The sequence below is a fragment of the Hesperophylax consimilis genome, chromosome 2, assembly GCF_061612785.1.
Source record: "Hesperophylax consimilis isolate HC1 chromosome 2, BYU_Hcon_1.0, whole genome shotgun sequence".
NCBI lineage: Eukaryota > Metazoa > Arthropoda > Insecta > Trichoptera > Limnephilidae > Hesperophylax > Hesperophylax consimilis.
In genome coordinates, this window is record NC_142837.1 from 26,144,114 (window position 1) to 26,158,482 (window position 14,369).

General features: G+C 33.1%; 1 long non-coding RNA gene across 1 annotated transcript in view; it reads left to right on the forward strand.

Annotated features, from left to right (window-relative positions):
- Positions 1-14,369, forward strand: part of LOC149425845 (uncharacterized) — a 423,516-nt gene that overhangs the window by 264,034 nt on the left and 145,113 nt on the right. The gene's annotated exons all lie outside the window — the stretch shown is intronic.

Sequence of the window (14,369 nt, forward strand, 5' to 3'; positions counted from 1 at the left end):
TCACAAAACATGTTTCAGACATAATAGGGATGTTTCATTGTTTTTAAAAGAATAACCAACATTTCGGCGGAGAATTGATATTTGATTGCCGTTTCGAGACGAACAAAAAAGTGAACGCTTTCAGGAAACATGTTTCCGAAGGTTGAATAAATAAATCCACCTTGTTCCAATTTTAGAATATGCGGGAGGTCATTTTTAAATGTCTCAAGAAACGACACTCTGGTGTTTTTTTTAACCTATTTTTTTTTCTATGGAAAGGATAACGGCATCTACCGATGAAAAAAAAAATCAGGGAAAAAGCTAACGTTGAAATATATTATGTGAATATCGCACATCAGTCCCAACTGTCCAGATCCAGTAGGATCATGGCACACCATTTGTGTTACGCTGCGATGCTGAAGGGAGTGGGGAAGGGAAGGAGATGGGGGAAAACACGGATTCATTTCAAGTAACGAGTAATAAGCAAATTTATGAAAACATTTCTTTCAATTTTCGATTGGTCAATTTCAACCTTATCATCATTACGATATATTTCATTAGATACATTACGTAGGTATTTCTATTTCCGAATGCCATTATTTCGAGTAGAATACTTTTGCCGAATAATCTACGTCCTTCGCGTAATTTATTGCCTTTCAAATTTTTCTACAGAATACTTCAGGCGATGCATTGCGAAGTAATGCAATATCGCATAGAAATATTGTAGATGCTTCAATTAAATACTGCGGGTAGAACACAACTTGGCCTTATAGATAATCGAGACTTTGTACAGATTGGCGTCGTTGGCAAATAATTCATTTGATAATATATTTTTTCTTACCTGTTGTACTTGTTTTTTATAATTTATTCTTAACACTTAACTAAACTTTATATTTAACCTTTACACTTAATACCTTTCTTAATCTTTTTGCCGTATACTTTAAACTTTTACGTTATAATTTTTAACTTTATATTTATGTTAATGGCACATGTTGTGCAGTCTGTATTTAAATAAATAAGCTCAGAAAAAAAAGTATCAGGCCTAAAAAAATACTTTATTTTGCAAAGATTAAACTTATGAACGCCTCTTTGAATACATTTTTATTTTATAATGTGGCAAATAATAAATAAAATAAAACCTGCAATTTCGCGTTTTTTTATATGAAATAAAATGGGTTGCATTCAAAGACTTTGGAATTGCGAATTGAACCTTATGGCATCTGCATTACGATTAAGTGCAGTTTATATCAGCGAACGGACGTCTCGTGACTCTGCGACGCGTGGTTCCGGGAAACTTGTCGTTGCGTGCGTTTATTTTTGGATTTCCGATTATATGCCATTATAATTATACAGGATTACTTAATTAATATTAGATCAAATCACCATAGAAGAACAATGTTAAACAATAATATTATAATATTTGTAGGTCTCAGAACAGGTATAATAACTTGTGAGGATGTATGACAAAAATAATAACTGTTTTTTTAAATAAAATAGTTGATTCATGTAATAATATTACACATATATGAAAAACAAGTTTAAAGCCGTGTTCTTGCCATTTTTTTTATTAAAGCAATTGAACAAAACATCGTTACCTTTAATTTGACGACGCGACGAGTCTGAAACCAATTTCAAAATCTCGCGCGCTTTTGCATACACAATTTGGTCAAATTTTAATTATTTAATAATTATTAATTCATTTAATTTTCCGTATAAATTAAATGAAAACGACTTTCACTTTTTGAAGAACTCCATATACGTTTGTAATTGTGAATATTATTATCATACTCAAAACAATGCGATTTTAAAATTCCGCTGTTAGATTGATGCAATATTTTTTACGTTGACACTGGCAGAGAACATACATATATCAAATCTCTATAAAGAGATAAGTTTTAAAATAACTTTTATTGTCAACTTCCAACCGAGGAAAACATTATCAAACATAAATTCTTATTAAATCCAAAACTACAGCCTAAAGTCTGCACATAAATTGCGATGTTTGCATGTGTCGTCCCGAAAATTTTAAACAATCAGTTTAAATGTAATTGAGTGCATAGGAAATAATATCTTTTCAGTAGACTTTTGTAGAAACGTGAAATGTGTGCAAAACGTGCGTGGAAAAGTAATATATGTAAGTAACGGTGACAGGATAAATCATAAAAATGATGATTCATCACATTTTTAAAAAGTTATATAAAGTCATAGAAAGTGATGAAACAAAAACTTTATTAACTAAGTTAAATAGGTTAGGTTAGGTTTAATTTTTTTAAATTGTTTTTAATGACTTTATATTACTTTTTAAATGTGTGTTGAATAGTCACTGTTTTGAGTTATCATGGAACCGTAAGTAACTATGTAATGTAAAACCCAATTTGTATTTTGGTACCTACCTAAAAGTTACTTAATAAAAATTCAAATTTTTGCATACTTTTACTAAACAATCTGTACAAATCTCAAGTCCGTCCAACAGTTGGATTTGTGAGCCACTTCTGGGCGGAGCCCCTAAATGAGTCTGTTTTACAGGTATTTCAATGCAGCCTGTTTTAAGGAACTAGCACCATTGATTCCCTGTGCACTGGTGAACCTATGCGAAACTCGACGTATGCGAGCGGAATACCCTTGGATCACGAGAAAGGTTATTTTTTTTACTTGTTTTCATTCGAGTCAGCTCGTGTGTGAAACGAGCTACCGGAAACTGTTATACCTCCTTCATATGTTTAGGACCTCTTGAAAAGCCGCATTAATAAATCCCTTTCTTAACCCGTCCCACAACGCTGCCCGACCGGTGGCGATACAGCTCCCCCGTCTTTACACTGTATAGACAGAGGCACTTGTGAGGTGTCATATATGTATATTTTAAATTACCTGTTACCATTTTAAAAATTCATAATAGTTTAAAAAAATCATTTTTTTGTGCTTACTGTAAAATTTGTTAAATGAAAGTAACGCATTCTACGAGCTTAACCGTTGATGTATGAGTTTTACAGTTTATTATGTAAATCCTTAATAATTATTTAATTTAAATTTTTTTGTGTTTAAGACAAATTTTACCAGTGTGCGGTTATGGGCGTTACTGGGTGTTAACAGGTTTTACGGGGCTTGCTTTTTATTGGTTGTTATGTCTCGTCAAGTATTTTATAACCCCCACAAAAAGCCGGGTTCCTTCCGATTATGAAATAATTTTTGACTAGTGTATCGCCTTAACAAGCTGTATTGATAAATTGACAAGTAGTGCTTTGCCAAATTTCAAATGTTCACGTAGCTTGACAAATGTCACCTTGATTGAAACGCCGAAATGAGTTTGTCCAATGCTAAATGGATTCCGACGAATGAGTTTGCATTTCTAAACTTCTTCCGACTTCAATCTGATCCAGCTTCAATATTAACAATTGAAGTTCGATGCTTCTTGCATTCATTAGGGGAATAAATCCCACTGGATAGTTGACGGGTAAAAGTGCATTTTAAGGTATGCAAGGTGGAAGAGAGATCTCAGGTTTTGATTTTATTATAATAATTCGCATATGATATGTTTTCCCGATTCAACTTTACGTTATATATAGCACAACATAAACTTTATATAAATATAACAGTATGAAGAATATAAACGATTCACAATTATTGGTCTAACTAACTGAAGTGCGGTTTCTTTGGCTAGTTTTTTTTCCGGCAAGTTTTTTCAGTCATCGGTTTTCTATAAAACCTTCTACATCCATTTTCAGAAAAGAATTCATTAAATTCATTCTGTAATATAATTTTTTCCTCGTAATTTAATTAAAATTTTATTTCGACCTCCGATTTATAATTAACTTTTAAAGATATAGTTTTTTACTTCCAAGAATATGACAAAAACGAATACATAAGAAGTTATTTGGTTTTCACTGGAGAGCAATGCAATCATTTGTTAAAATGAAATGCTTTGCGAGGAACTGTAAAACGGTCAACAGTATTTTTAAAAACTTTTTTTACCTATCACACTTTTTCCCGTGAAACCCCGAATTTTTCTTGGTAAATTAATTAATAACAATTAGTTTGTCTACAATGAGGCTGTCTAAGCCCGTCTTCCCACGGGTAGGTAAGCAATCGTCAAAAAACCGAAATGCTGCAAGACCCTGCTCACTAAAGTTCCACATTGAACAGTGCTACAGACTGTTACCTTCCTTTAGCGATTTTAATTTTTTGCGTAGGGCTTGCAGCATTCCATATATGTCCGCTGCTATCCGAGCCTTGGGACGGCGGGCTAAGACTAAATGAAATCATTCTTTACAGTTAAATGCAATAAAAAAATCTATCAATAAGTTGAAATCCGCTTTGCGAAGGAAGTACCATTTAATTAACCTACCTACAAAATATAACAAGTGGAGCACCATCGTTATTTATAAACAGAATGCTCGTGGTGAAACATGAAAGATTTACAAAGCACTTAAAAATCGATTACTTACACCAAAAAATGATTAAAACGCGACCACTGTTTCTTACATAAAAAACTGCATCTACACAAGTGTATTTCACCATTCACGTTACTCGGATCTTTCAAGGCGAAGCTTAATGCCAAATCACTATTTTGATTAATCTTTATAACGAATTGGTGTACATTATGAATACCAAAAAATATGCTTTAGATAAATTAAAGTTTTTCCTATCGCTTCGCTTGAGTAGAATACAAATAAAAATATATTTTACTCAATAAAAAAATTATAAAAGTAAACTACTAAAAAATAATTTTTTTCAATATAAATGTATGAAAGCATAAAGGAAACAACTTAAAAAAAATACAATATTATAGCCAAGATTATCTGTGACAGTTTCACTTGATTAACCTTTTTGCTTTCTTATAAAATTATTTAGAAAATAAATAAAAAACAGTTTTGTGCTTGAAATCAAACGTTTCTAGACTCCGTTTGTCCAGCGATTTTAATGCATATTGCTTACAATATAAGGTATACCAAGAAAACACACATTTTTGGCTTGTATCTTCCTCTTAACTCTTAGTTGAAGCTCAAGGATCATTATAGACTTGTGCAGATTATTAGACTCAAACACAAATTCACATGACTTTCATCTTAGGAGGTAATTTTTACAGCTGTTTTGTAATTTATTAATCTAAATTCAGTTTAAATAATTGGTTAGATTTAGGAAAGCATGCTTTCCTAATTCGAAAGCACTCATTCAGACAATATTTTAAAAAAAATTGACAGTAGTCCTTTTTTATAGTGTAATACAGAAAAAAATCATCTGTTAAGTTGCTAGATCTTGTTGGCAAACGCACAGAGAAAAAAATATTTAACAGATTACAATTAAAGTCGGTTCAGTCAATAAGGCGAAAATAACTGGAAGCTATTTCATATCACTCCAAAAATAACTGCACCTATGAAAAACTCTTTAAAACAACAATTTCATCATACGCAACCAAAAGCCCTACTTTTTTATTCGTGTATTTACTCTATATTTACCAAAGTGCCCCTGCCAGGATAAATCAAGTTGCAAGAAGTAGGTATTCAGCTGACTTCTGTTCAGTCAGATCATATCTCCCATCTCTTGGTCTGGATTTGCAGAGAGACTCGAGTGTAGTGATGCCGTGGCACTAACCTGATAATGCCAGACGGTAAGAACTTCAAAACTAAATGAGCTCTGTGCAACTTTCCCCGCACAAGGCACTCTGATTCGCCTTTTTACCTGTGAAAGCTTTACCGTTTCCCTGGCGATTTTCATCAGTAGCGCTGGAAAAACTCTAAACTAAGGGAAAAACACGAAATTCACGGAAAATGCATCTGTGGCCTCTGGATCCTGAATAAAGATGCTTGTTTAAAAAAGGTTTTTCATTTGGTTAACTCCTTGATAAAATCTTGGCGAGATGATCGTAATATTTCATATTCACTAGTTTCAATTGAACTTCGCTGGTGATGTTGACTTTGCATTTATTAATTATGTCCCGTTTGGGTAATTTCAAATAGAGTTGAAGGGGTGGATTAAGTGCAAGAAGTTGGATTTATATTTCCCCTCCCATAAGTCTTTTAAAACTTTATAAGCAGAAAAAGGGGAGAGTTTAATACTAAACCAATTTTAAAATAACACGATCTTACGAAGTTGTAATGCAGCAATAATTTAGATATGCAAGAAGCCAACGCTATTAATTTTCAAGTACAAAAAATAAAATAGTTCATATCAAACTTGATATACTTGTCGTATAGATAGTTACATACGTGTGCTGATAAGTAGACTGAAAATATTTTTTGTTTTGTTTTTAAAACTTAAATGACATATACATTACTTCGATTACGCCAATGGCTTATATCTAGTATTTGATGAACATTCCTTTGTTCTCAAGAAGAAATTTAATCCTATACGACAATGCTGTGCACCAAGTTATTGCAGATTTTTAAAAATCTTTTTGTTCGATGCCATACTTGAACGAGTTCCTCGATGAGTGGGTTACCTTTTTTTCTTCATTTTTTTCTTTACAACCGACCATACATTTTCGATTGGGTTCATATCGGGGATATTTCCAGGGGAAGTGGGAGCGTTGAAATTTGCATATCTTAAAGATATTTGTGGATAACTTTGGCATTGTGGAGGGAGCATCGTCGCGCGTGAATATTTCATCACAATTTGGAAATTATGGTTACCATATTAAAAAAAACAAAGACAAAACATTGTTTTAATTAATCAAAAATAATTAGATTAATCAATTACAAAACAGCTGTAAAAATTACCCCCTAAGATGAAAGTCATGTGAATTTGTGTTTGAGTCTAATAATCTGCACACGACTATAATGATCCTTGAGCTTCAACTAAGAGTTAAGAGGAAGCTACAAGCCAAAAATGTGTATATTCTTGGTGTACCTTATATTGTAGGCAATAGGCATTAAAATTGTTTGACAAACGGAGTCTAGAAACGTTCGATTTCAAGCACAAAACTGGTTTTTATTTATTTTGTAAATAATTATATAATAAGGCAAAAAAGTTAATCAATTGAAACTGTCACAGAAAATCTTAGCTATAATACTGTATTTTTTAAAGTTGTTTTCTTTACGCGTTCATATATTTTTATTGAAAAAAAATTTTTTTTAGTAGTTTACAATTATATTTTTTACTGAGTAATTTATTTTTTTATTTGTATTCTCCTCATCAAAACGATAGGAAAACCTTCAATTTATCTAAAGCATATTTTTTGGTATTTATAATGTACACCAATACGTCATAAAGATTAATCAAAATAGTGATTTAGCATTAAATTCGCCTTAATATAATTGTTGTACAGCGTTCCTGCTTCTTTTAAAGCCCAGATTTAATTTACAAATTGTTAAATGGTTTTAAATAAATTTATTCACGTAAAAATAATATCAAGGTTTGTGCGAAATGTTTTGAAGAGTGATAAAGTTATTTTATTGTTTATTGTTTAAATGTAAAATCTCTCTGGTTGTCGCAAATAAAGAAGGAATAAGGCAGAAACAGTTGCTCCAAAAATATGTTCTTATAAAAAAAATCAACAAATTAAATAAAACCAGGTGCAAGAAGTGTTCATGTTTTTATTTGAATATATTTACTTCCCACGAGCATCTTGTTTTTTCCACAAGCATCAAAGTATAAATAAGGTATTACCACTTTCTATGGAAACTGTATTCAAAAGCCCCTCTTATCCTTGTTTATCTTTCAGCGAGATCATTCTGAAGACTTGTCTCATTTCTACTCGTTAATTTCACATCCTCTCAGAAACTCCGAGGACACCATGCGAAGTAAGAAGCGAAGTAACAGAAGTAACAGAGCGCACTTGAATATTTGAATTATTCATTATTTTCATATCTAAAATTCGAGCCAAGGTTGGAGTCGGGATCTGGGAAAACGAACACCCACATCCACACAGTAGATTTTTCCTTTGTTCTCCGACTCTATTGGAATCTGTTGGAATGCGTGTTAACGCTGTAATCACGTTGTTTTGCTCACAACTTGCGTTTTTCATGTGTTTTTAAATAGCTATAGTCTTATCAATACTAGCGTGTAATTATCATGGTTACTTCATTCAATCATTTCAACAAACATAATGCACATTATATCATGTCTTATATGTTTTATGTAAAATGCTAATTACCATGCAGCTTTTTCCCATACATAAGACAAGACGCAGTGACATGCTTCGATCTTGGTACACATATTATTTATATTATAAATTGATGTATTTTAAGATATACCCACATTTCAAAAATTATTTAAGGACACATTTCAAACGTTTATTAAATCAAGATTTTCTGGGCTTTTATTTTTTAATGTGAAAGTCTCAACCGTCTGGCCGTCTGGTAGTGAGATTATAGCATCGCTAATTGTGGTGTGTTGTGGAACTAAAGGTCGTGGGGAGGGCAAGGAGATGGAGAGGAGGAAGGTGTGGAAATACCTGGTTATTCAGACATGGTCAACAAAAACGGCTAAAGCCATTTCAAGCAATGTCTAATTCTCAATGGTGGTCTTACACCAGGGCGATACTGAGAGTACTTTCCACATTGAAACGCGGCGCAAATATACTTTATATTATATTTAATGACTTAATCGTGAAACAACACTTATTAATCAAATAAAATTTTCCTATGCACGCCGGAATTTGAACCCGCGACCTCCGGATTGCCGGTCGAGAGCCTTATCCCTAGATCACGGAGGCCAAAGTAATTAGAACATCGGCTTATCTGTAACTAGATCATATTATTCTTTTATTGTTGATTTATTAACATCTTGTTTATGTTTTATTTTTAAATGTTATGCATTACTCAATGTCTCAAGATAAAAGAAGTGGCATATAATTTAAAGTGTGTTTTTTCTGTCTTCATTTATTGGGCGAAGTGACAGAGAAGCATTACAAGCCCAATATAAAAAATACTCTCGGGAGCTCGTTGGGTGAAAATTATTTAATAATTTTTGTTTTCAAATATTTGTTTGTTAAAGATTAACTCTGCCCAAAATGTGCCCTCGTATTATGAAGTCTTTGAAAGTAATTAATGACTACGTCCCGTACTGAGTGCGGGATATGGTCAAAGAAATTTAATTGTTCTATAAATTGACCAACAGACGTTGAACAATAACTTATCGAGCAATTAACTTTGAATGATCATGCTAATCGCCCTATATACGAGTACTAGTAGATATCTCAATGTTATCCGCATTTGAAGGTTGTGTTTGTCGTGAAAGAATGCTGCGTTCACTCGCTCGGTCGGACTGTTCGCTGAATACCTCGCTGTTTTTTAACGGTTACAATTCCAATCCACCCTTGTTTAAGTTGCGTGAAATGGTACAAAGGACGCGGGCACCACAAACATACCGCCTCGGCTACCCTTTGTACTAATGACCCGTATCTTGTTCCGCCATCCCCTTGCGCCCAATCAGCGTTGGTGGGGCTGGATTTTGCATTGAGTGGTCCATTTTTTTTCTCAACCCTTATATTTTTTCTGTTCTTCGTACTTACCTGTATTTACATTACATTAGCGTCATTCTTTCTTCGCCCAAGCTACGTGATTGTAATACTCGAATGCTGAGCTTTTTCAGTGAGTCTTTCTCCATTTCAAGCCGAGTGTTTCATTTTGATTGCTCCAAAGTTCTTTGGGGATTAAGTATTAGCTTCGGTCTGCTTATGAAGCCGGTTGTAATTTCAAAGTCCTTTTTTGATCCTGCGCGTTCCAGAGAGCCGTTTCATTTGGGCTCTAATTAACGGGGTCGGCTTAATGGTTGGGTTAGTGGTCCCACTAAGTGAGAAATAATATTACTTATTTTTATTACTGCACAAAATCAATATTAAAAACAGCAAAAAAACAAATTATATTGTTAGAAATGTTTTTCGGGAAAGGTACTGGATTTCATGCATTTGGAACATTTTTAAATGTTACTCGTATTAGGTTTTTAATTTTTTTTGTTGAATTGAGTGCTTTCATAAAAACGTTTTAAATTATGTACCTACGTCTCAACTTAAACGTTTTTTATTAAAATTGAAAAGAGTCCTTGGTTTCTTTATTCAAATTTGATTTTTCATGTTATTAAAAAAAAGGTAACATTGAATCTTGACATAATTAAACTAAATGAGCGCTTTGTTTTAAATCACAATCTTATCTGTCATTCCACCTATACGTCTCGGCGGGACCAACCTGAAAATCTGCAGTGAAATCAAATATTTGGGGCATGTCATCACCGATGACCTAAATGATAAAAAAGACATAGAACGTCAAAGAAGAGTACTGAGTGTGCGAGCTAACATGCTTGCCAGAAGATTCAGCAAATGCAGTCCTCCGGTGAAGAAGCAACTTTTCCAAACATATTGCACGAGCTTCTACACTAGCGACCTATGGACGACATAGACACAAGGCGTCATGAACACACTCCGAGTACAGTACAACCACGCATACAGAGCCCTATTTGGCCTCCCCTGGCGATGCAGCGCCTCACAGATGTTCACCGAAGAAAGGGTGCATGGGTTCGCAGCTTTGATGCGCTACAGAATAGCCGGGACGAGTCAGCGCTACCAGAGATTCTTGTCCAGGCTGTTGCACAGTGGCAGGGAGCACCTTTACACCAGAGATGGAGAATTTCACTCAAGCCACCATAAATTCCTAATGTGCTCATCAATGTATTCATTTTTTATTTATTTTTATTTATTTCTTTATTGATTTTCTTTTTATGTATTAACTTAAATGTAAACTTTTATGGCAGGCAGAGCATTGCACACACCGCTCTGTCCAGCTGAAATAAATATTATTATTACTATTATTATTCTTTATTCACTGTGGACCGGTTCTGGATTAACCATTAACCGTTTCATTGTCAGTAAAGTATACAAGTTATTTCGTTAAGATTTAGTGAGAAGTAGCACGAGGGGATATGATATATGTTAGGACATTGATTTAAAATAGAGTATTTTTGTCTAATAATTTAGTTCGCTGGATAATGTCGTTATGAATATTTATAACATTGTATTATTGTAGTAATAAAATAGATATGCCTCCAAGATTGAAAAACCACTATGTGCGGTAAAAGTTTTTGGTAGCGTAGGTTCTTCAATCAGTTATAAGTTATGACGTGTCCCCTGTCAGTAGGGTTGTCCCTTGTCAAGCCTTAACTTTTCAAATAATGTGCATCGCCCAAAAGAGCACGTTTATCACGTGGAACCTTTCCGTGTATAAGTTTATTATTTTCTCTCCGTGTTTTCCATGTATGGATTTAATAAAACTTCGTGGCCTCCTTTCTTCCGTGTAAAATTGTAGAAACGCAGCTCCCATAATTTCATAACTAGAGCGGTAAGCTCCCCGAATCTGGTCTTGAAGGTTTTTTGTTTTAAATCCGTATAATTTATTTTTTATTTGTACCTCGTTTCAGGGTGGAACATATTTACTGTGTCGAGAGACTGCAATTCAGGATCGAAAATTTTCTTGAAATTGCTTTAGTTGCGTTAAGCGTCAAACATCTAACATCTAACTAGTCAGATACTTTTAAACCTTCCTATTCACCTTCACCTTCCCTTTCCCCACTTCCTGGATCCTCTGAACCACTGATGAAATAAAACGATACAAGTGGCGTGTCTGTTATTCCCGAACTTTTTTAATACATCATTTTTGTAACAGATATTTGAATTCATTGACTTCTCTCTGCCCTATTTTTTTTTTGAATCTTTATTTAGATGTACGCAAATTTTTTCATACATCTAGTAGGAAAATATAAAAAATACAAAAAATAACAATTACATTTTAAGAGAAAAAGATAAATACACAAAATTATATTATATAAGATATCTAGGTGACTAAAATAATATTCGTGAGTATGTTCAACAATCAAAAATTATTTTTTACATATAAAGCACATATCCTACGAAAAAACTATGAGTCGAAAGGTCATATGTTAATTGGTGTCTTCGAATTTCTTTTAAACGAATTCTTTCAATTTTCTCCAACAATGTATGCAATAGTTCAAAGCAGTGTTTCATTTGCGTTATAAAAAAACTGAAAAAAAAATTATAAAATATGTGTAAACAAGAAAACTATTTTTCGCTTCTTTAAAATTCGTTCAGCTTCTTTGTGTACACTGTAAAATTCATAACTATTTCAAGGCGTGCCCAACTTAGTCACAGATAATCAAGGCCTCTTAAGAAAATTGTGATAAATGATCGAGTCATTTGACGCCTAATGCGTTTGCCACGTTCTAGTGTCTTTGCGGCCGCGGCCTACCAATTTAGCTTCTAGTGGAACGCTCGTGCAGCATCTATGCCCGTGCAGCCTCACGGGAATTGCTTAAAAATAGGCTATAATTTAAAATATTACCGTTTCAAGCTGGTTGGATTTTGGTACGCGGTTCTTGTCACGAAATTATAGAGCAACAAATCTTCGGTTGAAGTTGATTCACGAGACTTTTTCATTGGGGCGAAATACGAATGTATCTGTTACCGGTGTTGAAAGTAGATAATAAAATACCCTGAAAACATTAATTATTATTGAATACTCTTGTCAGTCACATGAAATACGTCTTATAAAAGCTATTAACTCTCAACGACAAACGAGCATTGTTTTAAAAGCTTGCACGTAATAGGTTCTAATTTTTATTTTTATTTTTAGTTATTGTACAATTCTGTTGATATAGTCTATCCCACAAGTTCAGGTCTTTTCACTGCGTGTTGCATCTGAAAATATCAATTTTATTATTTTTTGTTATTGTGCAGTTGTGTTGATAGTCTATCCCACAAGTTCGTGTCTTTTCCTGCCTGCCGCATCTGAAAATACCAATTTTTGTTTGATTCGTAAATACTCGTTAAATCTAAGAAGTGTTTGTGGTAATTTAACTGTATCTTTCAGTTGTTTTCAAACGTTGTAAAGCTCTATTTAACGCTTATCAAACTATGGGCTTCTGGGAGCATTTAATTCTATTATATTATCATGTAAAATTATACCACTTATATCTATTTAAAATTAATTAATAAAAATAAAAATACACATACATACAAACATCATAATAAATTTTTCACATTATTCCGTCAATATTTCAAAAATTGCATTTAGTTGCGTCTTAAAATTGACACCGATCTTCACTATTTCAAAATTGTTTTTAGAATTTTCCACAGACATAGGAATTAATAGACGAGAAGATAAAGGCGAGGGGTAAAATCAACTGTTGAAGAACGAAGGGAGTGAAGATGACTGTGATTCGTCAGTAAATCAATCTGACAGTAAATAGGCATCTCGCATTATAATATCACCATTTACTTCTTAAAAGTAAAATCTGCTTTGAATGAATAGACATTTTTACATGGGAGCGCAAATTACTCGCCACGTTATGAACAAATTTGCGAAGTCCAAATTCGGCAAAGTAAATTTCTTCTGTTTGCAGAGTCGTAGTTAGTTTCAGAGTATTTAGTTAAGACCCTTTTACGAATGTTCATAATTTACTTACCCCAGTAAACAGCGACAAGCACACTTGACAACGGCTATATTATTACTCTAAGCAACGGCCACATTCGAACAATGATCTAGGGTTGTCACAACCGCTTTTTTTCCTATTAATAATAAAATAATGTAATTATCACTTTTAATTAAAATTAATTTACGCGAATTATTTCAAACATTATTTCATCACAATAATACGTAGCATTTACATTATTATTTGCTCCTTGTTTTTGTAGATACTCTCAGTATCGCCCCAACTACTTGAAATGGCTTTAGGCGTGTTCAGTGACCAGATTTACATAGCTAGGTACTTCTCACCACCACATAGCCAGGTGTGGGGTATTATTTGGGAGTATTTTGTCGATGAAGGTGCTTTTTATTTATTTTTTGGGTATAATATTTGCATAAACATTTTTTTAGGTACATTTAAGCATCATAATATGTCTGCAAGAAATTAGTAAAACAGTATTATATACACCGACATAATAACAGTATTCTAAGACTATGCATAATATTATTAAAAAATATACGAGTTATACATATAAATTATGTATATATAAATATATACGGACAATGGAAGAAATCAAAAGAAAAAGACAAAAGGGTTAATAATTAAAGTATATTTGTGAGAACAGCATCCAATAAACAACTTACAGGGGTTTAAATAATGTACAAAAATAAAAGCACAGTTTAAGAGAAAACAACATGTACAATAGTTATATTATCGATGCTAGATAAATAATAACAGCTGAATAAAAATATATTTTAAAGATGAACCAACATAGAAAGAAGGTATTAATCTGTTGACTGTGATGACGCCCGTGTCCGTGAGAAAAATTACAAATCATAGATATGAAGGTCTCCGTAGTCGAGGGGTAACGCTCTCAACTAGCAAGCGGGAAGTTTCGGGTTCGAAACCCAGCGTGCAAATAAAATTTTTATTTGATTAATTTGAATTATTTCACGATTTACTAATTTAAAATAATTTAA